This window comes from Silurus meridionalis, chromosome 10 (genome assembly GCF_014805685.1).
Source record: "Silurus meridionalis isolate SWU-2019-XX chromosome 10, ASM1480568v1, whole genome shotgun sequence".
Taxonomy (NCBI): Eukaryota; Metazoa; Chordata; class Actinopteri; order Siluriformes; family Siluridae; genus Silurus; species Silurus meridionalis.
Window position 1 is genome coordinate 840,193 of NC_060893.1, and position 24,961 is coordinate 865,153.

Genomic DNA, 24,961 nt, shown 5'->3' on the forward strand with positions numbered 1-24,961 from the left:
AGAGCTCTGTGCAGGAGACTGCAGGTTTGCTGTGCATTCCACACCCATGCCTTCGGTGCATTTTGTGTGTTTTTGTGAACATTCTACAGTAGAGGACAAAACATCCTACATACTTCTTACTACATACTACTTATAGAGGGCGCTAGATTGAAACCTGGCCACGGTACATACAGTAGAGTATCAGCATTATTTATGAGTGTTGTCAGCTCTTGTTTTATAAAGATACGCTGTCTGGATGTGTAACAAACATCGTTGTCAAATTTGATATATGGCCCCCTGGTGCTCTGGAACCATGTTCAGGTTGAAAGCGTGACCGAGAGCCCATCAGGCCACCTGGGTTGACCTGAACAAATGTCCTTAAGATAAACATTCCTAAACATTTTATAGACTATGCATGTTGAAGTTCACAGTCAGTGAGCGAGCTGAGGACACATGGTATCTGGCCCTAATCAGTCAGATACTCAACCACACCACATTCTGCGCCCACCTTTACAGCAGACGCCATTATCCTGAGCGACTTCTACAACGGAGTGGTTGAGGATTAAGAGCCCTTAAGCTGAGCGGTTGAGGTTTAAGTGCCTTGCTCAAGGGTTCAGCTTGGTTTCGTGGTCCTGGGATTTGAACTCATGACCTTCTGATTTAAAGCCTTAACCGGTGAGCTTCCATTCCAGTGCGCTTGGATTCTACTGTTCTACAGGATTCTACATTTCCTTAAACATGCTTTAGATGAATCTGTTATAAAATCTTGTGCAGTCAGACATTAAACCATCCTGCACCAACATGGCTCCCGTTCTATACCACAACACCGTGCAGCTCCGTCTCATAGGAACCGACTTCACCGTACAAGGCGACGATGAGGACGTATGACATGTACGTCTGGGTTCTGTGTTATTTAGAGAGCAAACGGTCGTCTGGAGTGATATTTAGCATGAAACGACTTCCCAGTCACTGCAACTCAACCCTATTGAACTGCTCCGGGAGGAAAAATCTCTATTTCTGGGTCGCTTTGCAATTGACTTTTTAATCACTCGTTAGTATTTTTCTACATTTTCTTCATAGTTATCGTTCCTTGACTAGAAGAGATCCGGTACAATAATATGGGAGAGTCCAAATGCTGCTGCTTTCCTGGCTATGATGAATGACTTCTATTCTACAGCAGCAAACTGATCTGATGACATACAGGGGAATGCCGGGCTGTGCCTCCCTTTCATTCCTCTTCACTGCGGGAGCTCCTTCAACGCTCATGCTTTTCGTTTACGCATCTATTCCAAGGCCATGCGTCATTGCGAATGGGTTTACTGTGTCAATATTTATAAAACATACAAACAAGGAAAAAAAAAACGAATAAAATAGGACATTCTGTACGCTGATCGTGAAATAAACTTCTGTATTTATTCCTAAAAAAATCTTAGAGAAGCTTTTTATGACTAAACCGGATAACAAGTGTCTCAGAATAAATAACTACGCCAAACAAATGATCAGTCACGCATGAGTTTTTTTCCCTTTCCAATATGTGTTCCGATCCGATATGTGTTTGCATAGATCAATAACTAATATATGTGAGATTGCGTGCATATGTAATATATGCAAATCAATGCAAATGCTTTTGCCGCCTTTTGTGTGATTTGGTTCTCTCGCTCGTACACACACACACACACACACACACACACACACACACACACACACACGTATAAGAGGGATGAAAAATTCAAAGGTCTAATAAAGACTAATAATTAGATATAAAGAAATCAGTATTTACAGAAAAAAAAAAATTATTTATTATTCATTTATTTAGAAAAATGTATTTATTTATTTATTCTCTCGCTCGTACACACACACACACACACACACACACACACACACACCTACCTATCTTGAAATAACTAGATATTAAAATACTAAAAATATTGACCTGCTGATGTCAAGAAAAGTTGATCAAAGTTGCACATTTAATTATTTATGTATTTATTCACACAGGAATATATGAATTTAAACTGATTGATTGATTGATTTGTCCTCCATAACTCTGAGGCCTCTTTCTCCAGGTAACTAAGGTGATTAAGCCTCAGTGTTTATCTTGTAATCAATACAGCGCTCACTCAGAGAGCTCTCATATACACCTTCAGAGTAACGTTTTATTTTCAGTGTTTTATTCGGTTTTGCTGCAGGTATCAGAAAGCGTTAATTACTATACACTGCCTCTAGGTGTGTGTGTGTGCGTGTGTGTGTGTGTGTGTGTGTGTGTGTGTACAAAATTTCATAGGATTCATGACGACCCTGACCAGAAAAAGGTGCTGACTGTAGATGAATGAATTTACATTTTTACAATTTACAAGGTTAAGGGCCTTCCCCAGGGGCCCCAGAATGGCAGCTTGGTGTGGCTGGAATTTAAACTCAAGACCTTTGAATCTAAGTTTGAATGCCGTAACCACTAAGCTACTACCTATTTTAAAGTCTAATATTCGATAGTTTGGAGACTGATTGAGAACATTAGGTTTAAATTCATTATTCCGTAAACACTGACTTTAGGCAATGAAGCGATGTAGCAGCTTATTGACAGTCGGCCACTCAGACTGATTAACAGCTTGTGATCGTTGTGGCCCGGATCGGTTTATAGAAGCTTCAAAGAAACGTCAACACCTCTTAGCCTTCGAGACCGTTTACACACCAAACTGTTTAGGAAGTCTTTTGTAGAACTACATTAGTCAAACTTTGGCGTGTCAATCAGACGGAGCGAAACCTCTTATCTGTGCCAGTGACAGCTGCACTGAGCTCCATTTGTGGATTGTCAGTTGAGCTAGCTCCCATGGAGTAATGGGCTCTTTGGGTTGCTCTGTGATAAGGTCATTTGTGGATCAAAGCCCTGACACACTATTCTAAAATGTGCTGTCACTATCTTAACTTTGATGTTGGGCTACAGATTGAGTTACATTGTTTTTTAGTGAGAAGCTGGCAGATTTCTTATGATAGGTTCATTATGCTAATTTATGACCAACCCCAACCCTATATCATTAATCACTCAATTTGGAATTATGGAATTCGCCACCATACATCATCTATAACACAAGCATCAATGTTAACCTCGACCTTTATTAACCTTGGGATTTTCCATGCATTACACTTTTCCAGATTGGAAATTAGGGCAAATTGTGTGTAAATTCTACGGGTGGGAAAAAAACAAGAAGCCTTTCTTGAAAAGTCCGCAATGTAAAATCTCCTTGTGAGTGTATCTGCGACCAAATCAGGTTCTTCTCCTCAGTCAGTCGTTGTGGAATTAAAAAAAAAAAAAAGCTGTTGAATTGACACGGATATATTTGAGCCTTTTGCTACAGTTTGCTACAGAGGCGGTTTGTGAGCTCTGACTGGTGCGCTTTTTGAGCATCCAATCATAGAATGTGAAAATGCAGACATCATTGGATGCCTTCTAGAGGGCCTCAGCTAAATGCTGACTACAAAGCTGAAGGAAGATAGAATCATTTGACCACGTGATGTGACGGCTGAAATCTGATTGAATAGAAACTCCAGTGGAAACAGACAACTCCAAAAAAAAGCTAATGCATATTAATAGACTTAAATATATGAATATGTTAATCAGCAATTCTAATAGAGTTGAGGCCTGCAGAGAAGGTCTTGGTGACCCTAATGGCCCACCACTGGTCGAAGGCTATCATAAATTATGCTCAAAAAGAGAAAGGTTCCAGGCTAAGAAGGTTGTCAGCATCAGCATTATTCTTTTTACCTGTCTGAGTCACGTTCACTGATGGGAACTGAAACTACAGTGAACTTGTGATGTGGGAAATAAAAAACCTGCATACACAGTTTATCTTATCTTTTACAGCATTCCATCTTATCTCTTAAAGTGTTCTATCGTACATGTTAAAGCGTTGGACTTCATCTGATAAAGCGTTCCATACCTTATCTGTTGAATGTCAACTAATTCTGAAAGAATCAGTTGCCCGCGGCTCCTCAGATCAAACCAAATGCCACATAGTATGTGGTTTGAAACATGTGCTTTGATTTTTAAAGTGAACAGACACCAAGGAAGGTGAAAGCAACCACAAAGCCAGTATAACATTTTTCTATCCGGTATTCTGACCTACATCTTACAAGGAATTCCTTTTTCCCGCAGCCCTTGAAAATAAAATGTGACCAATCAACATGTGATTATACCCAATCTAATGATATCTATTAGGGATGTGTACTGAGGCCGATGAAATTCTATTCTCACTGCATACATTGAAAGGTACATATGAAGCAGCTAGGCACATTGGTGAATTTTACCATGCCTAATATCTATAAGGTTGCCAAGACCAGACACTGATCATAATGCAGACGAATTGCCAGCAATATGCTTAATGTTGATATATCCAGAAACGGTGTATTCGACGTCCTATGATTTAGGCGACTTACCGATATGGACGTAAACACGCTCACATTCAAGCTGACATTCTGCATTTTAATCTCGGGTTATAATACATTTCTTTGTTGTGATCCATCATTATAATCGGCAGTGTGGACGGATTCGATGGCCACATATTCTAAAGTATTTACCTCATAGAAAATCAATCAATGTAACGTCATGATTTAGCCACCCGGATTTGTGACCAGGACCAGAACATAGTATTTTCCATAATCAGCCACATTCAACCTAAATATTATTTGATTAAAAAAACAAAACAGTCCAAATAGATTAAACGGATAGGCGGGTAAACAGCCATGAAAACCACTGTATCCGATTACTGACATTCCCAAACTCAGATACCTAACAATAACGCTTGTTGCTAGGTAACCTTTAAATGACAAAAATTAAATATACTGTTTTACACAAGGATCAAGTCGGCAATTTCCCACCCAGTCCTTCAGTGATGTTCTACCTGAATCAATCCACCTCTTGATCCCATTATTAAGAGGCCACATCATCACTAAAGCAAGAAACCCAATGCACACAATTCTCACACAAAACTCTTCTCTGTAGCCACATCTGCACCTTCACATACATCATCTCCAGCAGGAGGGTCGATATTCACCTCGTCACATCACCCCGGGGTTTTTCCTGCATTTGTTCTGCAAATTGAAGAGAAATTTCAATGCAACCACATTTTATAGACCCAAATATCATGCTAACGCATCCAAAAAAAACCTTTGAATCGAATAGAAGATGCATATAAATATCTACAGAGGTCATTCAAAATCAACAAGTTTACATGCTCTTTTATGTTGTTCCCTAATCAGCCAATCAGGTGTCTGATTTAAAAAAAAAATCCAGGTCAAGGTCAATCTTTAGGTCAAACACCAGAATATAGAAGAATGTGATTTCAGTTGAATGTCTGTGACATCGCTGCTGCCAGATCGACTTCTTTGAGTACTTCAGAAACTGCTGATTTCCTGGGATTCGGTGCAGAAAACAAAACCTTTAGTGAGGGACAGGTCTGTGGCTGGAAAAAAAAACCTCTCAGAGAAGAATTTAAACTGACAGGAAGGTTACAGTACTTATAGTACCAAATAACTGTGTTGACCAGAAAAAAAAAATAACTCAGAATGCACAACACGTTCAACCTTGAGGTAGAAGAGCTACAGGAAGAGCAGAAATCTCAGGCCGGAGTGAGCACTGGTTCACTGAAATACCTGGCAAATTGGAAAAAGCTATGTTTGTTTAACAGTTTTAAAAAAAATAGCAGACATCTGGGTGAAGTTCTCTTAAATTGGAGAGCTGGAGACATTTAGACTCCCAAGGATCCTATGCCAGAATACCGTTTGTAGACTTCAGCTCTTCCATCTGAATGTTCCTGACTCCATGTGCAGTTGGATCACAAACTTCCTGATGGACAGACGGACTGACTCACGGAACATCAGCACTGCATCTGGAACAAGGTTGTGTTCTTTTCCTCTGCTATTTTCCATGTACACCAACAAGCTCATTTGGTCACCAGTCTGTCAAACCCCTGAAGTTTGCTGATGATACCACCCTCATCAGCCTCATTACTAATGGAGACGATTCGGCCTGCAGGAGCGAGATGGACCGTCTGGTGTCATGGTGTAGCATCAACAACCTGAAGCTCAACTTTTGAAACGGCGCAGCGCGGCTCAATGCTATGTTTTTGTGCTTAGGAATTTTTTTTTTTTTATTTCACTGCAAATTAGCATATTTCTGTCTATTGAGTATCTTATAGGATAATCTTTGGTTAAAAGTGACAACATTTTTCTGGACATGCAGAAAATAAATATATTGTTTTTTGTCAAAATGGACAATTCAAGTGATATTTTTCAGGAATTAAACTATTAAAGCCTGCTTTTATTTTTATATCTCATCCCTGGTCAATCGCATGTGCGGTCACAAGTCATGCCATTAATCTGGGGGTCTAAAGAAACCAACCGTTCTGCTGCACTGTTGTCCTTTTCTGCTTATGCATTGATCTAAACTCCTTTAGCCAGCACTTTTTATTCTTTAGATTTTATGCACCAAAACCAACATGACCCATCTGCTGCAACACAGAATTGCTTTTTTTTTGAGTTATGCAGTTTTTTTTGTCCCAGATTGCATTTTATAGCATTTCTCTACAAGGCAAAAACATTAAATGAGCCCAGGGTTTTCTCAACCTCAGCCTTTTGCATCACAGATCTTTAGCCATGGAGGTATGGGGAGATTACGGTGTTGTAATTCGATAGTAAAATACTAAAAATATTTTGAATATAATCAGACATTTCATTGAGTTTCTATCTCAAAAGGTGCATTAATTAGCTTGAGAGACAGTGCTTGCTTTAATGCTGCCACTCTTGGGCCCCTGTGCAAGGCCCTTAACCCCATAGTTGCTCAGTCATAAGCCGCTCTGGATAAGGGCATCTGCCAAAGGTTATAAATGTAAATTTGGAGTTTGGACCAACTAGCAGGTTTTATTTGTACCATGCGGAAGAAAATTAAGTTAAATATCACTAAAAACGTTTATTCATTTTTGATAAAAAAAAAAGGTCTGGGTGGTTTTAAATCCTGAGCCAATTCCAGTGTCACTCAGTTCAAGGTGGGAGAATTGTGGTATGGCAGTTGATCACAAGGGTCCATTTGAAGCTACCTGCAAGCGTAAGTGCTGGAGAAAACCAGAGAACCCTGAGAACAACCAAGAAAAACAAGAAAGCCAAAAATAAATAAATTGTAATCCAAACTCCAAAGATCCTGGAGCTTCACTGTCTGGACAAAAGTATTGTGACACCCGACCTTTCCTGCCAGATGTGGTTCTTCTCCAAACTATACCATGTACAGGACGTTGTTTGTTTACTTGGAACTTGAAAACCCAAACCACTTCCAGCATAAAATGCTCATTTGTACAAAGCCAGCTCTATGAAGATCTACATCATCTACATGAAAACTTTTGCCATTATAGTGTGTGTGTGAATGTAATGCTAGCGACATTTTGTTAAGCAGAGTTACATAAAATATATCTGTTTCTTATATCTGTTTAAATGAGCTCAAAAGAGTTGGGAAAGAATCGATTCCAGGCATAAACACAGGATGATTCTGTGACGACTGTGTTTGATCAATCAGCAGTCTGTATTATTTTTAGCTCTTGCTGCTCACATGTCGCTTGCTGGTGGAAATCCATGTGCCACAGAGCACTGAGGGTTATTTTATCAGGCCTGCAGTGTAAAAAAAAATGCACTATTAGAGTCAATATGTACACTAATTTACACTAAAGGTGTTTTTGAGGTGAAAGCTGCCACCAGGCTCCTTCTACACGTGCCTCCTAGCGCGAAAACCAACACAAACCCCGGCTAGATAGCGGTTCATTCCTGGCTAAATGAAATCTCAATATTTATCCCAAATGTGGGTTTGACTCTACATTTAAAAAAAACTGCATGTGGTTCTGAAGTACACAATTGTGTAGAATGTTTTTGGATCGCGTAAAAGCTCCCCTACATTTGGCCTAGGAGACCCGAACCCGTTCCAACATGACAATGCCCCTGTGCACAAATATCATCAACGCTATTGATCAGGAATGAATGTGAACGCTGACCTCAGGCCTCATCACCTCACTCACATCCGTACCTTAGGTGAAGAGTAATAAAATATTCTACTTCCACTGTTAAATCAGTGACGTACAAGTAAAGTTACCAGTCTCCAAGTAAAAAGTCGCTTCTTAATAATTCTAGAATTATTATAAGGACAATACGATTTCAATCTCAAACCAGTTGTTTTTAATTAAAGATCTTTACAAATGAAAGTGCAAGACCAACAACAAAAACTACTACAGTCCACGACTGAAGTCTACCGCGAGTTCTGCTCTTTCAAAAAAAAATAAAACATTCAGAGTCCGTCTCTGTCGCACTTTATTGCAGGAATTTTATCCACCAATCAGTCCGATGGTTTCCGAGGCGCCATTTGGTTTTTTTTTTTACGATTTAAAATGTAGTTAAATACAAATGTTTCAAAGGAAACAAAGTCAAAGTTAAATTACGCCTGTTTTTTTTCAAACGACTTTAAAAAGTAGAAGTACAAAACAAAATAAAAACAACAAAAAAGAAACGACTCAATTACACTAACGCCAGTAAATTTAATTGTTACTTTCCACCTCTGGTCTCAATATGGCTCTCAGATGGCAGGCGGCTCATTGGCAATGTAATCCTATATATATATATATATATATATATATATATATATATATATATATATATATATATATATATATATATATATAAATAAAGATGAGGCAGGGCAGAGACGATACCAGAGGCCCACAGAGCCACTCATCCATGTGTGGAATGAGATACCATAATCTTTCCACAGGCACCCAGGCTACAGTGTAGTCTTCTTGAAGTGGGAGCTGCTGCTCTTGGGAAATAACACGAGCCTATAAATATAAGGATCGACGCAACACTTTTTTCCGTTCTTAATACTGCGGTTTAGCAGCTACTTTAACGTTGACGTTCATCCCGGACGCAGGCAGATGCACATCCAGCATTGGCATTTGTCTCACTTGCATTGAAGGTGTGCCTTTGTTGTTGTTTGGTTGTTTTTTTATTATTATATTTGGACCTGAATTCAGCCTATGCACATCTGCCCTGTCCTTTTCCAACACGGCCAAACATGCAGAATCATATATTAGGCTAGAGTAAGGAAATGGGCTGGTGGCAGTTGTTATAAATCCTAAAATGTATATATTTTTCTATTTATTTTCAGAGCTTTTTGTGTGAAATTCGGTTGTCCTTTTCTCTCGCCGTCCTCCACACTCTCTTGATTAGCCATTTTTATACTCACTTCCAGGCGGGAAAGCCAGTGGCAGGCCTGTCAGTGTGACAGTGCCTCAGGAATAATTATGCCCGGACTGATAGATTGTCGTAGGCCTAGGAGAAGAATGGAGTAATTCTCATTCCCAGGCCTACCGCAATATGCCAGCAGCCATTAAATAGAATGATGGAAAATTCAATTCTCTCCACTAAGATCTCATTTGCCATGGAAGCCTGATTATTGCCCTGCACTTCTCAATTTAGTGCCAGAAATTGGAGACATTTTGACAGACGCTCCGTCGTTATGTTTTCCCACCTCAAGACAAATCTTTAAACCTCTAAATTCAGCGTTTAGCACGACCACAAACTGGCACGTTCATGTAAAAATCCACTGTCGAATTTACGTGAAATGAAGAACAGCCACATTTGCACATGCCTTTGCTCTTTGTTTTTACCAGTTATTATACGTTTAATCCACTGTACTATAGTCAGACCAGATCTCTTACTGAATATTACACATACTAAAGTTGTGCTTGAGATTTTACTGTACAGTGCATTAAACCTAAAACATAAATGTTCTCTCTCTCTTTCTTTATGGAGAAAAACCTATTTCTATTATCTAAACCCTTTAGCTAATAAACCCCATGAGCAGATTGAAGTTTCTCCGCCTTTGATTGGTTAGCGTTAGACAGCTAGTCCTGGAGGACACATCTCAGCAGCACCGCTATGCTAACAAGATCTAACCAGTGATTGCCAGTGGCGTTAAACACATTCAGCATTATTTCAGTTTGAAAAAGAATCTGGGACAGAATTGTTGTACGTTCCTGTTTGACCTTTTTAAAAAATGATTACAAATTAAAAATGTACCATACTAGTGGCTAGTGGACTCGTTTAGTGGACTGGGTGACCACTGAATGCAAACCATTACTACTTCTTCTTCTTCTTTTCCATTAGGAGTCGCCCCATGTCTTCCCTCACCCCATCCATAAACCTCCTCTTTGGTCTTACTCTTTTCCACCTGTGTGCACCTTCCTCCTTTCTTATACGTCACCCCATGATCCTCCTTCTTCTTAAAATACGTGTTCACCACTGCCATTTCCATCCTTTTAGCAAAATCTACCACCAGCTGCCCTTCTACATTCCTTTCCTTAAAACCACACCTACCATCACCTTCTCATCATCTCTGTTCCCTTCACCTACATGCCCATTAAAGTCTGCCCCAATCACCAATCTTTCATTCCTAGCTACACCATCTACCACTTCATCTAACTCACTCCAGAATTTTTCCTTCTCCTCCATCTCACAACCAACTTGTGGAGCATAGGCACTGATGACATTTATCATCACCCCTTCAACTTCCAGCTTCACGATCATCACCCTATCAGAAACTCTCTTCACCTCTACTACACTCTTACTGTACTCTTCCTTCAGAATCCCCCTACACCATTTCTCTTTCCATCCACACCATGATAGAACAGTTTAAACACCTCCAATGTTCCTGCTCTTACTCCCTTTCCACTTGGTCTCCTGAACACACAACATCTCTACCTTTCTTCTCTCCATCATATCAGCTCCCTCTCTCCCTTTACCAGTCATAGTACCAACATTTAAAGTACCAACCCGAACCTCCACTCTCCTCCACTTCTCCTTTCCCTGCTGTCTCTGTAGACGTCTTCCTCCTCTGATTCCTGATCTGCATATTTGATTTGGCACATGTTTTACGCTGGATGTTCTTCATAACACAAAACTCCACATTTATCCAGGCTTGAGACCGACACTAAGAATGACCTGACCTGTGCAACCATAATGACTGGATTGGATTCAAACTATTACTACATATGTTACTAAACATATAGCGACTCAACATTCATGTGATTACTTATGAGATTAGCAGTCAATTTATCCTAATAAAAGCATAATTATTCTCAGCTATTTCTAGACATTACATGTAGCTGATTTTTCTATTGATTAATCACCTTACACATGCCAAGAAAAAAAAACAAGCTTGGTAAATAGTCAATAGCGGCTAAACGTATCCTTCAACAAAAATCATAATGAATCATAACTTACAGGGACTACTTTTAGAATTAATCTATTTACTTCTGTAAAGCTGCTTTGGGACAATTTCATTATCCAGCATTGCATTTACGCCTTTATCCAGAGCGACTTACGATTATCTTATTCATACAACTTAGCAAGTATGGAGTTAAGGGCCTTGCTCAGGGGCCCATGAGTGGCAAATTGGTGTGGCTGGGATTTTAACTCAAAACCTTCCAAAGTCCAATGGCTTAACCACTAAGCAGGGAACACTCTCTGTTTGCTGTTAAAAGTTCTATACAGAGTAAAACTGTAAAAAATAAATAAAAACATTTTTAATTATATGTTGAAGTAGCTTTCCCTTGGTTAGTGGTTAAGACATTGGTACAGGAATTTGTCTCGGAATGTCATAAGTTCAACTTTCAAATACAGTAGTTTTACAGGGTTTAAACACTTTTTTTTTTTACACTTAAAATAATAATCCCTAACGTTGCAGCAACACAAAGAATCTATTCAGTGTAAACGTAGTTACTTTTTATTCTCGCGTTTAAAATTGTAGTTTGCTCGATAATATTAAGGAACGCTTGATCATCACATCAGGTAAACATCAGGGATAGCAAATAGTTCAGATGGGAAGTGTTCGTGAATCGGTTTTAACTGCTTTGGAGCAAATGAAAGTTCATGTACATACTTCATGTTCAAAAGGACGTCTTGTGTGTCTTCCAGCACATCAAGAACGTTTCAAGAACATGGAAAAGATACCTGGAGATGGGCTGGGTCAAAGAGGGATAGCAATCGAGCAACAAGACCAGGATCTGGTCCATTTTGTGGGAAGGAACATAAAGAGCACTGCCAAAACTGTCAGAAACAAATTACATCAGGGTGCCATGAAGGTCTGAGATCCTCTAGTGGGACCTATGCTCACAGCCCAGCAGTGTCCTGCATGATCTGCATTTGATAGAGATCATCAGAATTGGTAGGCCCACCATTGACCTTGGCCTTTAGTGGTGTCCTACCTGAAGCAATCCATCTCTTAATACCATCATGTTTATGACACCATGCCTATAGAAACCAGAAATCGAGTATAACAGAGCGCTGCATCACATACAGGTACCTGATACAGAGAGAATGAACACCATTACTAAACACAAAAGTTCTTCTTTCACTGTAGCCACAGCCATACATCATCTCCAGCAGAAGCATCGATATCAACCTCATAAAATGACCCCAGGTTTTCTGTGTATTTTTTCTTGCATTATAAAAAAAAACTCAACAACTTTCTTTACAATTTCGTGAAAAATATGCCACTATGAAAATCATATACCACTGATTAAACTGACATAACTTTATAATAAACACGTCGTTAACGCCAGGAAATTGCCGTTACAGCTGATGGCCACTCATGTCTCTTCACAATGCTCGTTATTTGGCGTGTTCCACTTTTCCCCCACCAGGTGGATGCTGCACATTGGTGGTGGTTGAGGAGAATCCCCCTTTCATATGTAAAGCGCTTTGAGTGCTGCAGAAAAGCGCTATATAAATGTAACAAATTATTATTATTATTATTAATTATAATTTCTTTGTTAATGTTCCGAGTGGCACAAAAGAGGGTGTGACATTTTTTTCCACTGGTGCAGTGGGACTGCGTGGGACTGCGTGTGTTTATGTGTCCCAAAAGTTCTCTTCCATACAAACTGTTCAAATCGCTTAGAAATATACACAAAATGACTCGGGAATTTTTCTTTTTTCCCTAAAGAATATCGCTTGTATCGCCAGATAATATATTTATTCATTTATTTATATATTTTATGATCAATGAAGACTATTATAAACATATACAGAATATTATACACAATTATTTATAAATGGATAATATAAATTAGATTTATAGAATATATTTGTATGCATAGAAAATGTTTATTAAATAATAAATGTTTAATATTCCCTATTTTTTTTTATATATTTTTGTTCAAATTTCTTTTCATTATTGAGTTTTATCGCTCTCGTATCACAGGCGGTTATTATATGGACATTATATGGGACACCTGACAGGCGACTGGAAGCAGTGGGCAGGGATAGGCTTAGCCCACCCAAATTTACATCCTGCCCACCCAGTCAAAGTTTAATTTTATTATTTTAGCCAAAGGGAAAAATAACACAGGAAATCCCATCATGATTTTTTTTTTTTTACTTCTGACTGGGTGGGCAGCCTGCTGTAGATGGAGGGATGGACCGACAGAGCAATAGCTAGATGGAAAAAAAAGGATATAACTAAACACAATACAAAAAAGTTTTTGATTGATGTTGGTTATAAAATAACAAAATTCTTAAAAAAGGTGTAAAAAATGTATTAATCATTTATATAATTATATATTAAATAAATATAACAAATAATAAATAAAATAAATAATTATAATTTCCTAAAACTGTCTTTGGTTTAAAATAAAGGGAAAAAAATAATAAAAAAAATAGGCTGATTTAAGATTTTATGTTATTTGAGAACTAATCTGATCCAATACAAGCAAAAGTTATGGAGGTTAAAGTTTAAATACACTTAAAGATTTTAAGTTTTTTTCCAAAGTTGTTTTCTTTATCATTGTTCAGTTTTAGATTGAATTTGATTTCTTTACTAATTTTGTAACCGTGGGATGGAATAGAAGATCAATCCTACTGAGGACCAGTATCTGATTTACTAAAACCCCAAATCTCCAGAAGCACACTCTAAATGATCTTATGGAACGTCTAAAAAGAGTGAAGGTCGTTGTAAAAGCAAATAGGGACTAAATGTGTAATGGAATGAAAAGCACATATGAAAGTTATAGTCAAACTGTTTTCCATATAGTGTATGCTTTATGCTTTATGATGACACGAACAATCCAAAATACACCGTGTGGTTCACCTTGGGAGCAGCTGTGAAGATTCGTCTGTTTGTCTGATCATCAAAACAAAAAAAAAACAGATTTCAAAAAATGAGGGATGAAAAACGTCAGAGCCAGAAAGCCGGCAGCAGACTGAGCAAGATCCTTCTACGTTAAATCAATTAGAAAAGTAAATGCAGCAATAATTGCTTCAGACATCTGTGAGAATTACCAGATACAACCAAAGCGCAAACTATTCAAAACAGGATCGATGAGTGTCAGAGTGGAGGGAGAGTAATGAGGCGGAAACCATTCATCAGCCTGAAGAACGTGAGGGTGAAATTTACAGGAGGACACGCACCGAAAACTCGGAGATGAATTTCAACCAAACAACGATAAAGGGACTGCAAAAAATAAATAAATAAAGGAAGCGTCTCAGTTGAACCCCTTTATTGCTTTATTTAAGTGTAAAAAAGCAGTTTGGAATCAAAGCTGCAATAGTAAATGTTTCTGGAAAATCCGGTGGAAAGCTTTACCAGAAGAATGGAGATAATTGATAGCAGTAAACTAATCCTCAGAAGTGTAAAAAGTACTGCAAATCTTCATTCATTACTAATAAAGTCACCAGTTTCAATATGACTCGAGTAAAAGTCTTCGAGGATCTGATTTGAACAGAACTTGACTCTGAACGTCGGCTCACTGACGCAGCGAAAATCTGAAAACTGTTGATTTGTGGTGTTTTATTCCCTAAAATACGAATCAAATCGTACACCTCATTAACACTGCATCAATCATCAACGCGACGTCCTCTAAAACACAAATAGGTTTAGGCAGAATTCAGAAACGTGAGTCAAAGACGGGTCAAGATCGAACTATCTAACCGAGTTGGTTATTGATGGAGACAAACGTGACCGAGCGTAAACTTCACAAAGCTCGCAATGAATCATAACTTCCTTAAATACTGTTGCTGTGGGTGTCCTTGTAAACCAGGGGTGATTAATCAGTCGCAGTGCTGGAGCATGTGTGGGAGCTGTGGGAGGATGGAGGCCATGTTTGTGGGTGACAGGGTTTGTTTGGGAAAGCTGGGGGTCACACTGGACTTTCAGCAGGATTTCACGGATACGTGACGCCGCAAACTGGGACTTTTTGTTTAGAATGTGGACTTCATATTATATGACAGTTTTTTTGTGTATAAAACAGGGTGCTGTGACACTGCTACAGGGCAGAGGAACATTTTCAGAGGAATTTCTAATAACAAACTCCTGACTTTACCATCAGCGCAACACCCGTGGACTTCACATTCGAGTCTTTGACCTCGGCGATTGTTCGGAAACCGGTTCGACCTCGTTTAACTTGCGATTAGATATAATTGATTTCCACACGAACACGAACTTTGGAATGTTTTCCAGCCTCCGCTGTACACATAAAGGGAGTGCGCGTTGCCTGTGTATCGTGTTTGGTTCATTTCCATACTCACGCTTAGCTCGTTAATTAGAGCGCCTGTTAAAGTGCGCCAGTAAATTCCACTTTGATCAGCATGAAAACTGCTCGTGTTTAGAGTGTGAATGTGAATGACATGTTGAAAGCTCATAATATTTCAGGCAGATCAATAAAACAAAGGGGGGGGCAAAAGTTTGCCTTTGACTTGAACTTCTTCTTTAAAGAAAATCAAAGCGCTCGCTCTTTTGATTGAACGCCGCTTCGTGGAAGTTTTATTTGGTGTGCTTTTTTTGGCGCACCTTTGAACCAGACTGAACCGGTTGTACATCTGATTTCCGTTCGATTTTCTTTGCTGCTTTATTTCATGAGATTTAATGTGGTAGAACACTCCTTTATTACGATAAAGCAAGCGCCTCCATCTGAAATAAAACCTCAATATCGAGGGAATTTTAGTGCTCATGATGTTCCACTCGAAAGCTTTAGACAATTCAGACTGCAGTAGATCAGGATCATGGAACAGATTTTATACTATGGACATTCAGTGTTCTTGAGATGAGTTCACTTTTGAGTTTGGATCATCTCAAGGTTTCTTCAGGGAGTTTCTCCTCGCTGCCGTCAACAACGACTGGCTTGTTAGGGATAAACCTTTATAACCGCTTTAGTACGATGTATCTTGTTCAAAACGCTTTACAATTAAAACTGAATAAAAATAATTAATCGATTGCTCCTCAGTCAGAACTACTAATAATAACAACAATAATAAAAACACTAAAACCTGTCACAATATCTAAAAAAAAAATTAAAAACACTTAAAAACACCAGGAATTTGTGCAGTAATAATAATAACTTACATGTACAATAACTTTTATAACTATTATTGTAGTCTGATTTTTCCTGCCATCTGTTTTCACTGCTGCTACACATTTCAGTTCACTTAATATAGAATTTTATTATATATATATTATTTTTATACTGGAATCTTTACTTCAACCTTTTACTGTAAGCAACTGCAACCAAACAATTTCCTTATGAGCTCAATAAAGTGTTCTGATTAATATCGATATAAAAAGCACAATTACTGAATATTCATGAAAACTAATGTGCACAATTTAATTAAATACTTCTGTGTCATTCTGAATCCAGACCTATACAATCGAACATCGGTATTTCGTTATATTAAAATTAATATATTAATATTTACGCATATATTTTTATTTTAAAATTGTTTTTCACCTTAGATTTCAGATCCATTGTGCAGTTTGTGATGTGTGTAGTCGCCACTTTTTTGCCATTTCAGTTCTGAAAGTTTTGCATGCGCATGCTGTTTGATCCGCGTGGCACTAAAGTGGTATTTTGGGGTACCAGAATACCTACCCTAATTACCCTGACTTGCTCCGAGCTAGGTTTTTGGTTTTGTTATATAATCTCCTGTGATCTACTTTATAAATAGCTAGGGATTTGTCAGACAGTGTAGCTGAGAGCGGCATCGTTGTGCATGTACTCATTAAAGCTGTAACAGAGAACAGGAAGAGGACGGTCCTGCTGATCATCTTTTCTATTCAATAAATAGCAATTTTTGACCTTTTAAGTGGCATGAATATAAATGAGTTGGTTCAGTATCTTTAAAATCCTACCATTTTAATTCAGAGTAACAGTTCATCATGTAAACAACTGTGGGTTTCACTGAAATCATTTTCTTTCCACACTTAATCTTTCTAATCACTATATTTAGGTTAATACTAATAAACACAGTTGTGGAGACTTTGATACATTTTATGTTGAAGGCCACAATAAGTCCAAGGAGACGATAATCACCAACAGTGAGGGCCGTCGAGGTCATTAGGCGACTGAGCAGCCAGCAAATCTCCTCATAGTAAGCATGCGGTTTCTGCCACTGGCGTCTCCATCTTTGCCAGGTGTTTTGAGGTCCCTGATATAATCAAAAGACGTGTTGGTGTAACACAGGGATGGAACTCGAGCTGTTTGCCCAAGTCAACCCTCAGCTGCCTGTCTGATGCCCTGGTGGGTAGGTGTCATCACAACCTGCTTTAGATAAACGGTTGCACCAACGTTACAAAGAAACACCAAACTGAAGATAAGCTAGATTTAATGTTCACTTGCTTTAGAAGTTTCTCATAGCACCATTGTTACACGCCAAAACAACTTGGTTCACAAGCACTTTAGTTAAACCCCGGCCTCCCTTTTATAGTCCAGACTCCGCCCTTTTTGAGCGCATACCAGGAAGAAACTTTCAAAACATTTAAATAAAGGCTCAATTATCTATAATTCTTACACATTTAATGATATATAATGCTTCAAGCTGCAGAAGTGTCAGCTCAGTGGTTAAGGCTCTGGGTTGCTGCTTGGAAGGTTGGGGGTTCAAGCCCCAGTATCAGAGAAGTGGCACTCTTGGGTTCTTAACCTTCTGAGTTCCTCATCAGCTTCCTAAAAGAGTCTTTACCACGAGGTCCATTTAGAACATCCAGTGGTCAGTAAGAAAGAAATGGACTCAAAGTACCACATTTTAACTGCTCAAATACAAGATAGACACATTTGTATGGTCCTGTTCAGCAGACATGAACATCAACATGATGAATAGGACGTGTGGCTTTGAACGGTTACACGCCATACAGCTGTGATCACTTAGGGTGTACGAAACGTGGCAATTATGTTTAATCACATTCCAAACAATCACTACCACCTACAAGAAGGTAGAAGGTATTTCTCATGACAGTTGGTGAAGTTCCATCTACCCTAGGCCATTCTGGTGCAATTCTACACTGCCACTTTGGAAAGCATTCATCACTTGGTTTGTTGTGGTGCAGCCTATAGCAGTATCAGGGCCGATGAGAAAAACACCGGCTGCATTCCGTCATCACTTGAAGACCTGCATGTTACCAGGGCAAAAAGCAGAGCAGGAAAAAATCATAGTGGTGACTCAACAACAAAATAAAACCATCAAAACAACTTCTTTCCACTGGCAATTTCTGTTATTGTACAGGGAATTGAATCCTGTGCAACCAAAAGATACATTCGGAGTGATTTGGCTTTTAGTAACTACACTAACTTTGGATTTTGTTATTGGATTGGAATAAATTCATATGGAATTTAAGGAAATTTGCATATTTAAATCCAAGAAGGGGTTTGAAAAGTCCACAAAATCCATCCAAATTTGAAGAAATGGGAAACTTTAAAGGCTTTGTTTAAGGTTTATTAATGGACGGCTTTCCTTCACACCTGCTCTGAGTCATTCATTCTGGACCAAAAGGACACAAGTTCAATTCAATTCAAGTTTTTTTCTCGAACGCTTTTTACAATGAAAACTGTCTCAAAGCAGCTTTACAGAATCAAGAATTCTAGAACAAAAATTCACTCATATTTAAATGTGTGTTTATCCGTGATGATGAACCATTATCTCAGAAACCAGGAACCAGAGCACCTTATAAAGCTCAAGATCATAAACGATCACCAAACTTCTCCATGCCAGGGCTTTGAAATGTACAGTGATGGAGAAACAGCAAATGTACAACTTCATTTTAAGTATCGATTAAGAGCTTGTTTAGGTCCGAAATCACCAAACCGCCACTGCGGGGCCCTTAAGCAAGGCCCTTAACTCTCAACTGCTTTAAATGTAAATGTAAATAAAAAATCCCACAATGGGGATGGATTTTAAGTGTAATGCCACTTTTAGGCCACTTCACCTTACTGTATTATATAAAAAAAATATTCCTTTTTCTTCTAAGGAAGACTTTGTTCTTCTACATACAGTAGACCACACCATTTTCACTAATCTCACTAAAACCTTTTTAAAAAGATGTTTTAAAATAGAAGTCTTTATTAAATCGATCCTGTAAGTGACAGGTGATGTTTCCAGAAGACGTCACTGTAAGGAACCATAAGGAACGCGTTCTGGGTTACCGAACCTTCTGCTGCTGATTATATTAAGGAAATCACATTAATTATGTTGAATTAAATTTACAGTTTTATTGATGGAAAAGTATGGGGTGAACAGATGGATGTAGTCGGGATGATTGACTGTCAGAGCACCATAAAACTGGAGACTGGAGGCCATGGGGATGAGGGTATACAGTAGGTTGAGTTCCATGTGAAACTCGAGATTAATTTTAGGCTTGTGGGTGTTATTATAAAAAAAAAGTGCTATTTTGTATTTTAATGGCTGCACCCTTATTTCCTCCACCCACTGAAATGTCTTCACATATTCGCATGGAGATACTGGATATGTGACTGTTATCCTGGATCTATTTACTGAGCGCATGTGGAAAAAAATGCTTGTTTTTTTTCCTGAAGAGAATTTTTTGATACACTTTTAATAGTGACCTAGACTGCGATGGCACCTACTGAACTGTAGGGTACAGAATGAGGTGGTTATGGTTGTAGCTCAGTGGTTAAAGCTCAGGGTTACTGATCGGAAGGTTGAGGGGGGTTCAAGCATCATTGGGCCCTTGAGCAATTAACCCTCCGTGCTCCAGGGGGTGCTGTATCATTGTTTTCTTCCTTATTGGAAGAAACACACATTTCAGTTTTATTTGCCCACGCTTTATTTCAGTTTAAGCATCATCTCACGTCGATCAACATTTTGTGGATGGTCTGAAAGTTTCTCTCTCACAGTATGACGGAGGACCACCGGTTAGAAACGACCAAAGAAATCATCATTTTTCATTTGGTCATCACGACTCAAAAGCTTAATTTTTAGCACAGCGGTATTGCTATTTAACTTCCGATCAGCAGGTTATGAGTTCAAACCCTACCTCTGAGCGATTGCTACTACAAGCCCTTCGAGCAAAATTCATAACCCTTAACGTCTCAGTTGTATAAATGAGATAAATGTGCATCGACCAAATACAGAAAATGTAAATATATTCATACTTATATTTAAATATATATTAATCCACTATTTCTAAAATACCTGCCATTTCTCACCACTTCGAAGTGAAATTGAGTCCTTTCACGAGACCACATGCGTAACCCAGTAGTTCTGGTGAAAGTGTGTGTGCGACTCTCAGAAAACTCTTTCCTTACATAGGTGAGATGTGCAGGCGAATGAAGCGCTTAATATCATACATTATTACAGTATAGTTCGAATAAATCATTATGTTTCCCTCTGATATCAAAGTACTTTCAAGCAATACTTTAAAAGATCATACAGGGTGGTTTGGAACCAGTGCGAGCTCGTTCCCGACCCCTTTTGCCGTTAGTTCGAACGGAGTAGTGCGACGAGAATTCGCTTCAAATGCACCTTTTAGAAGAACGGTGATGGTGCGAGTGCCGCACAAAGGTTCCTCCGTTCCACAACACACTTCATCATCGCCGTTTCGCTTGTTGTGCCTCCCAGGGTTGCCAAATCCTAGATCCAAAAGTTCCCCCTGTATTACTATTCGATGGGTAGCACCTTAATGTTGTTCTAATGGAAGATATTAAGATTTTAACCCGATATCCGGATTGTTTTTGAACAGATTTATTCGTAAATTCACATACCTTATGCTCCTTCTTTTAACGATGTGTGAGGCATTAAATGACAGATAAGTGACTAAGCTGCTACGATTCAAACTACAATAAGTACAACATATGCAGTGTGCTGCATGGCGTTATTTAGTTCCCAACGACACACTCAACACTGTTGATGAAGGCGCATTGGTATGCAAAGGATTTCTGGCAGATTTCTGGCAGCTTCCCTGCATTATGTGTTTGGGATCCATGAGCACCTGTACTGGAGTTGGATTTTTTATTCTTTTTTTTTTCTTCCCCTCCAATTTCATGTCAAACCATTTTTATTTCATCTCACTTATTCCGAACCTCATTTCCAAATACGAATACTTTTCTCAGATTGAACAGATAATGCATGAATAGATATGAACAACAGGCAAAGAATTTGGAACTAGGAGGCCCCAATCCCATTCCAGCATCACAATGCCCCTGTGCACAAAGCCAGCTCTACAAAGATATGGTCTGCATGGTCTGCTTTTGATGGTCTTAACAACAACGTTTATTTAAGCACAAATGAAAAACAAATGCACACCTGAGACCTTGTTGAAAATTGTGGAGCATTTTCTATAAGTTCTATGAATGAACCATGATACACAATGATACTCCAGAGAGGTGTTCTGGTGAGAAATCTGGTGAGAGGAAGAGGTGTGATAGTGTGAGTACTAGTGATCTGCTTTACGGAATGCTCCTGAATACAGGAGAATATTCCAATAAGTTAAAAGAGGGGACCACCAACAGTCCACATTGCAAAACAATAAAAAAAGAATGAATCAGGCTTATGTTTTAATACTAAAATTCCAAAATTGAATCCGGTTATATGTGGTCTCTTGTCAAATACCAGCCGACCGAGAAAGATTTCAGCTGCCCATCAAAGCTCAACATCGAAAGGAACAACATCGACTATTCCCTCTGTAATGAGCTGATGGAGCGTCTTACGTTTCGCTCATACGAGGATGTGAGCAACTTTTTGGGAAATGACTGAAAATGAAATTGGGGATTTTTCCGTTTCAGTGCAGACGTAGTCAACTTGTTGTTTGGTTGAGGGGTTACACAAAGTCGTGAAGTGGCATCTTGTTGTGTGTTTTTTTTTTAGGAGTATGTGGTACTGAGAATGCTGAAAGAAAGGGGCATGTGGAACCTAAAGAAAAAGCTTTTATCTCACCTGGCCTGCATCGAATAATTCACCTTCCATCCTCGACCGCAGAAGCTACTCTCTGTGAGTATTCTCTTTAATATGTCCTCACCTCACCTACAGTACATCACTACCTGAATTTATAGCTGAATGAGCACCAATCTCCACAAACACACTCCAACATCTAGTGAACGATCTTCCCAGAGGAGTGGAAGTTATTATAGTAGTAAACGGGGACTAAATGTGAAATCACATGCGACGCTTATGGTCAGGTGTCCACAAACGTTCGTCCACGTCCAGCATCTACTATATATTCATAATATACATTGTATTCTGTATTTCTAATATACTGGGTGCAATTCATTGATGACATTTCCTTTTTAACGAGGTTTAGCAGACAGATTCATCCAGAGTGACGCAGTGCTTTGAAGTCATTCAAAAAACTCATGTTAGTTCATTAAGTCAGGGATTAAGAACATGATCGTACTTAAGTAGCCTGCTGGGAGGCTTAGTATGAAAAGATCTCACAACACGAGAAAGGGATTTTATAAAATAGATATACAAAGTGGTCATTCGAGCGCTTAGTAAAGAGCTAGGTCTCTAGCCGTCAAGTCAAGTGCGAGTTGGTTCCACTACCTACTGTAGGTGTCTGAATAGAGAAGAACAAGAGTTTTGAAGCATGTCTTTCTTGTACCCCGAGAGACTGTAGATCCAATCGAGCCACGCTACAGGATCAGAGACACTATAATGCAATAATAAGTGCTCTAAGGTAGGTGGGTAGTGATCTGTTCGTAGGCAAGCATCAGTGTTTTAAATCCAAGGAAGCATAACAATAGAGTGGTGCTGGAAAAACTCCTCGTCTTGAGAATGCCGTTACGGTTAAATCTTTGTAATGTCATTAAAAAGAACCATGCATGACTGCTCCCACTATCTCTCAGGGTACAAGAAGGGCATGCTTCAAGACTCTTCTTCTTCTATTTGGGCACCTACAGTGGGTGGTGGAACCAACTTGCACTTGATGTCTGAACGGCTGAGCCACTAGCAAATGACGTCCTTCAAAATGAAGAATTTCCAAAGGGCTCTTAAATTTGCACTGCTCTACATTTACATATACATTTCAATCAGTTCAGCTGTTGAGTAGCCACTTATGCTAAGGATCATGCAGAAAGTATATGAATAAGAGGTGTGTCTAAGGAAGGAAATAAAACAACAAGCTGTGTGTCAGGATAACTGTGGTATGAAAACCCATAGAGGGATATAATTGCTGTGAGGAAGCAGGACTAGAAGGAGGACCATGCCTCCTAAACGATAGTCCTACGTCATACAGTGAGAGAGGTTCAGAGATGGTTTTGCAACTAAAGTTAGCCTGAGAAAATCGTCAGAAATGTGGTATCTCTACTGACCAGCTGATTAAAATGCGTCATGAAATGACATAATGATCAAAGCAAAACTTTCTTTCGGCTTCTCCCGTTAGGGGTCAGATCCTCTGCATGTTTGATTTGGCACGTTTTTACGCTGGATGCTCTTCCTAACGCAACCCTCCCCATTTATCCGGGCTTGGGACCGGCACTAAGAGTGGCTGGGGATGGTTCCCTGACCGGGGAGCGAACCCGGGCCACAGCGGTGAGAGCGCTGCATCCTAACTACTAGACCACCAGGGGACCTATAATGATCAAAGCGACATGGTGCTAAAACTTAAAAACCATGGAGGCGTTGGGCTAGGCTTATGTTTCTGTATCCTTACCTCAAATTTCCTTTGCAAAATGCAAAATTGGGATTTTGCAAAGGAAATTTAAGGTAAGGATACAGAAACATAAGCCTAGCCCAACTCCTCCATGGTGTTTAAGTTTTAGCTTTCAGTAAAGCTCGGAAACTCAAAAATCTTGGAAGTAGCAGTTGGTTAAGGTTCTAGGTTACTGTTCAGTAGGTTGGGGGTTCAAGACCCCAGTACTGACAAACAGCTACTTTTGTGCAAGGCCCTTAACCCGCTGTGCTTCCTGGAATATACGAAGAAAAAAGTTCACTGTGCTGTAATGTGAAACACAGTGGGATTTGTAACGATCTTATAAAGATCGTTAAAACCTGTAGTTTAGTGTGGTGAATGAGGGCAGAGTGACAGATTCTCAAGTTGTATGTTTAATCGTGGCAGCATTTGAAGGCCAACTGAACTGGGTTCCACTCCCACATGGGCTAATTAAAAAACTCAATGCATCCACTACAGTGCTTTACATATTCACCTTATTATTGTCTATCACAATAAACTCTCTTGGTAAAGGTAAAAGGGTTAAAGGGTCTTTTTACCTGTCACGTGTACATGCACAGTGAAATTCTTCTCCAGCGAGTGCAGCCATGATCCAGTACCCGTCGATCACAGAGGTTTCTTTGCTCAAGGGCCCAAGAGTGAGAGCTTGGCGATACTGGGGCTTGAACCCTCAACCTTCAGATCAGTAACCCAGAGCTGATCAGATACCCAAAGCTGATCAGTAACACAAAGCTAATCAATAACCAAGAGCCTCAGTCACCCAGAGCCCAAAGATTATCAGTAACACAAAGCTGAAAATTAACTGATCAGTAACGCAAAACTGATCAGTAACCCAGTGGTGATAACTGGGTGGTACAGTGGTGATAACCAGAGCCTTGATTACTGAGCTACCACTTCCCTCATATTCATTTATCTTCTGCAATATGCTTATTAACATCATTCTTATGACGCATGAAGCTCAAAACGATAAGTATATTTAAAGCACATTTTATTTACATTTCAAACCATGAT

General features: G+C 39.1%; 1 protein-coding gene across 1 annotated transcript in view; it reads left to right on the forward strand.

Moving 5' to 3' along the window:
* Nucleotides 1-24,961, forward strand: part of lingo1a (leucine rich repeat and Ig domain containing 1a) — a 126,392-nt gene that overhangs the window by 39,513 nt on the left and 61,918 nt on the right. Inside the window, exon 2 of the mRNA XM_046860194.1 lies at nucleotides 22,150-22,272. The gene's annotated coding sequence lies outside the window, so the exon portion shown is untranslated. The remainder of the gene's footprint in view (nucleotides 1-22,149; nucleotides 22,273-24,961) is intronic.